Source organism: Nycticebus coucang, chromosome 1 (assembly GCF_027406575.1).
Source record: "Nycticebus coucang isolate mNycCou1 chromosome 1, mNycCou1.pri, whole genome shotgun sequence".
NCBI classification, from domain to species: Eukaryota; Metazoa; Chordata; class Mammalia; order Primates; family Lorisidae; genus Nycticebus; species Nycticebus coucang.
This window is the reverse complement of record NC_069780.1, coordinates 22,855,667-22,861,227: the sequence shown is the minus strand read 5'-3', so window position 1 is coordinate 22,861,227 and position 5,561 is coordinate 22,855,667.

Sequence of the window (5,561 nt, the reverse complement as noted above, 5' to 3'; positions counted from 1 at the left end):
TAACGTTTCACTGAGGAAAGTATCCGGTGATATTTCAGGCACAAAGTTGCATCTCCAAATCTGCCTCTGCTTAGAGTTGTCTTCTCATAAATTCCATGGTAGTTAACTCAACTCTCAAAAAGGTGATGTCTTTGTAAGCATCTAATTTAAATAATCAGTATGGAGAATCTACATAGAGATTTTTTAAAATTAGAGAGAAGTTAATGATCCCTGAACTTCACATTGGCATATTTTGGAATGTGTTTATTTTATGTTTAGCATGTTATGGAATAAGATTTCAATCTTAAGTAAAATTTTATATATTAATCTGACATTTAAAAAAAGTAAAATTTTATTAGGAGGTAATGTGATTAGGCAGAGTACAAGTTAAGCTTTTCATAATGTTCTTATGAATATGTTCTTTAATGTTCTTAAAAAATCATTACCAAGCACATTAGAACAAATGAAGTTCATGTGTTTGGGTGACCATAAAAGAACTGCGCTTTAACCTCATGAATGCAGAACAAATTATTTGGTATTTTAAAGGTGTGTTAAGTGTGTATTTGTACAGAGAAAAGCTCTTTATGTACAGGACAGGTTTAGAGCACATGAGCTTCTCCAAGTGCCCCCACCAGGCAGCCTTCATCTATTCCTGGTGAGACCAGAATGAGGTGGTGGTAGTTCAAATTCCATTGGCCATTCAGTCTCTTGAGACTTCAAACGAGGGAGCCAGTTGTGATGGTGGGTGCTGGGTTGTAGACTTGGGTCCACGATTAATCACACTGAGTCTGGCTCCAGTTTACATTATAAACTCCAGTGAGCGACACTCAGGTGGCACAGCTTTCAGTGAGGGGGGCATGGACTAGGTTAAACTGATGAACTGACATTCTGCAAATGAAAGCTTGTTACTGGTCCCCTGAGTTTATCAAAAGCCATTAATTACTTCTTTGGTGGACTACCTTATGCAGAAGTTAGCATTCAATTTTATATTACTTTTGAAAGAGTAATATAAAAAAATATTTGAAAATAAAAAAAGATAATAAATCTGGACACATAGGAAATTTAACCTGGATGGCTAAATAATACACAGTAGCACATTTTCTCCTGTTAAGAGATATTCTATTAGGTAAGATGTATAAGTAAAAACGCTCTGAAGTTTTAATTTTTAACAATCTTACTTAAAAATATATTTGTTTGACTTAACCAGAAAATAAATGTTTAGAATGGGCTTTGCACAGTTAGAAATACTATCCAAGGAAGAGAAAATTGTACATTTAGAGACATATGAGAAATTGCATTTCAATAAAGGACAACTATATGGTAAACACTACTAAGTTACTATAATGCTTGTTTGCTATTGCTAAACAAAGCTTTTATGAATTAGGTTTTACACAAAGTTGTTGCCTGCCATAGAGGAATATAATTAAATATTGAGTCAATGGCTTCCCATTTAAAGGAAATAGAGTAAGAAGAGGATCTTGTTCTAAATTCCTCTAATAATTTATATTAAAAAATTTTAAATTTAAATTGATTTTTCAATGGGGAAAAAAAGGGAGACTTGGGCCCACAGTCTACATTAAATTCTAAAAAATCTATAATTTTAACATCTTATTCTTCAAAGCCTAATCAGTGATCAAAAGATTGCAGTGGTTTGTCTTATTTTTGCTCCTAGAGTATCTATGTGCATTTTATTTACTGATGACTCTTTTAATCTTGTAAGAACCACATCCAGCAATGAATCACATTCTTTGAGTGAATAATTCAGTCCTTGACGCCAACCTCTGAGGGGGAATATTGTGGTCATGCTGTCTGAACAGTGTGGTAGCTATGGCTACCTATATAATTCTTCGCAATGAAAAAAAAAAAGTGACAATGACATTAAATTTAATCAGGTTCCCCTTTTCTGTGGTTCCCACTGGGATGAGCCACTAGTGTCTTGCCTTAAATATTCAAAGGCCTTCCTGAGTAGTTTGCATGTGTTCATATACTAGGACAGTGTCCTGCTAATACAGAACAATAGATCTGTCATGTATTTCTTATGCCAGTGGATGTGAATCTAAAGTTACTGAGTGTAAGGTTGAAGGGCTATTCTGCCCTCGGTGACTGACTTCACTTAAGGCTTAACAAATGGTAGTAAGGAAATGTACATAGACACTAAAGTATAGTAAACTTGATTATCTGAGTTGGAAACTCAAATGGGGTAAAGAATTGTGATTGCTAAATAATAATACAGCTTCCTAGCATTTTCAGTCACACTTTGACAGGGAAGACACAGTACCGAATGTCACATGGCTGAAAACATTTGAAAAACATATTTACATATATTTAGGGGCAGTAATTTATATTTTCACAAAATATTCAGATAGATACCACTTTCTTTTACATCATAGTTGATAAATTATAAGATTTAATTTATGTCTATTATGCATACCTGGGAGGATGGCAAGCTAACTTTTAACATTCAAAAGTTGAAAAAAACTGAAAGGATGTTCACTGTAATTATCTGCAAATGTTTGTAACAGATCCTTATCATTTGTTTAAAATATCTCTGTTCATAACTCCGCTATGTGAAGAAACTAAAGGAAGAGAAATGCAAATTAATTTCTTTCATCCTTCTGTCTTTTTCAGGTAGGCAAAACCAACTAACCAACCAATCAAATAAAAGCTAGCAAACAAAACTCATTTCAGGGACAGAATTGCATTTTGAGAGTAATTAAGAATTTTTACGTGCTCTTTTCTACTGCTTAAATAAAGTAAGGCTATCTTGGGTTATATTTAATCTCCTAGTATTTGGTATTAAAAATTGCCGCTGACAATCTCTGAATAACATTAATTAATATATTCGTGGGACACATTATAAATCTAAGCACAATATTGAAGTGGTATGTGTGCAATAGCCATACTATAATAAAAGGTAAACTTCACAGTTCTGTCAGACCTTTGAAGATACCTGCTAATTTCTTTCTGTTATATATAAATAAAATGGAGGTGAAATGGAATCTGTGGTAAATACTCAACATTTGTTTGTTTTTCTTCTTCCTTTTTGTGTCTTTTACTGGGTCTTGGCTTCTGTTGAAATCTTAGTGTTCTTTTGTCTAGTAGATATGGATGTTTAACTGCTATTAGCATCAATTTTTTTGCATGAAAATTGTTAGCTCATTGCACAATGGAAAGGAAAATTGATCCCTCTATAGCTTTACATTTTAATTCACTCGGTAGGTGTTTAAATATGGACAACTAAAAATTGTTTCTAATGTCAAGATCATAGTCAAAGAAGTGAGCTTATCTTAAATCTATAAGAAATTCCTTCTTTAATGACATATCATTGACCTCAAAGTCATGGAGGGAGGAGTTCAAGGTCAGCCAGTGAAACTCTCACAGTGGTCAACTACTTTTGACTGACTGACACTTGTTTTTTAACCTTTGAAAATGTGATTTCATGTTTATCAAACTTTGACATAAAGCATTGTGTGCAATATAGAAATAGGGACCTTATGCTATGGCCTTCTAATATAAATTTGACAGACAATATATTGGCATCTTCTTTAGGACAGATCAGTGTCAAGGGGCCAAGAGGTCAGGAATGAGCAGTCTGAATAGGTTTCAGTCAGAGAAGACAGGTTCCACAGGCAAAATGCCTTTCCAAATGGTCCCATGTGTAGACCTAAGACATTGCAACTCAGCTCTCTACTCTTCTTATTGTTTGGCAACAGGGAGATAAAATAAATCGGTAACCAATGCACATATGTCAAAGATGACTTGAGGTCATTGTTTAGTACACAGTGGAGAGGAGTCCAGTGAAAGTTTTATGTGGGTGTCAAGACTGAACTTAGAAAGAGGACTAGATAAAGTTTGTCTTTATTACTTTTTATTCCTCAGCTCTTAATTTTTCCTTCCATATGATTACTCTTTTTGAATATTTCTTGTCTTTGGGGGAAGGTGTTAGCTGGCAAAGGCTTAGTGTCTGCCTCTCCTAAAATATCTGAAAGTGTCTGAAATCTATTATTTCAACCTTGTTCATCTGATAATAACTGGCTGTTCACCCTGTCATTTCTGTCTTCCTACCTAGTCCTTATTTTGACTATGGCAACCAAAATCAGAAAAAAAACATGTAAGATTTTTTTCTTTTTTTTTTGCTAGTATCACCATGCTTGTGTTCAAGTAACTTAAGTTTTTTTTTTTTTTAATCTCAGTTTTGCCAATGGGTTTGTTTGTATGGAATTCTTGAATCCAAAGACATTGATCAATAACAAATTGGGACTCTACTTCAGAAACTTATTGGTCTTTGCATTAAGTTTGGTGATTCTTTGTGCTTTTTAATTACTTACTTTTTTTTTTTTTTTTTGAGACAGAGCCTCAAGCTGTTGCCCTGGGTAGAGTGCTGTGGCATCATAGCTCACAGCAACCTCAAACTCCTGGGCTTAAGCAATTCTCTTGCCTCAGCCTCCCAAGAAGCTGAAACTATAGGCGTCTGCCACAATGCCTGGCTATTTTTTGTTGTTGCAGCTGTGGTTGTTTTTAGTAGGCCGGGCTGGGTTTGAACCTGCCAGCCTTAGGGTATGTGGCTGGCGCCCTACCCACTGAGGTTTGGGCGCTGCCTGTACTTCCTAGTTTCCAAGAATCACATTAAAACTTATTTTCTTCTAGGCTGGGTGTGGTGGCTTAAACCTGTAATGCTAGCACTCTTCTAAAAATAGAAAAAGTATCTGAGCATTATAGTGGATGCCTGTAGTCTCAGCTACTTGGGAAGCTGAGGCAGGAGAATCTCTTAAACCCATGAATTTGAGGTTGCTGTGAGTTAGGATAATGCCACAGTACTCTAACCTGGGCACTGTAGTGAGACCTTCAAAAAATATATATTTCCTTCTGAAAAGGATCCCCCTAAATAACATCTGTTTCTTGCAGGAAAATAGCCAAAATTCTCCTCCAAGAATCTCACATTGTTGCTGTTGTAGCTACTTAAACTCTTTGAAATTCATCCAGAAATGCCATCCATGTAAACTTGAAAGAGGTAAAGTCTCCATCTTTCTTTAAGGCTGTATAATATTCCATGGTGTACATATACCACAATTTATTAATCCATTCGTGGGTCGATAGGCACTTGGGCTTTTTCCATGACTTAGCAATTATGAATTGGGCTGCAATAAACATTCTGGTACAAATATCTTTGTTATAATGTGATTTTTGGTCTTCTGGGTATATGCTTAGTAGAGGAATTATAGGATTGAATGGCAGATCTATTTTTATTTATTTATTTTTTTATTAAATCATAGCTGTGTACATTGATATGATCATGGGGCATCATACATTAGCTTCATAAACCGTTTGACACATTTTTATCACACTGGTTGAACATATTCTTCTTAGTAAAGTATCTGAAGAATGGAAGAAAAAGTATCCAATGTACTCAGCCCTACTATGAAACTAATTTATGGCTTTCATGTGAAAGCTAGAACCCAATAACCTAAGAATATGGGGAAGGGGGAAAGGGAGGGGAAGGAGGGGGAAAATGGGGGAAGGGAGGGTGATTGGTGGGATTACACCTATGGTGCATCTTACAAGGGTACATGTGAAACTTAGTA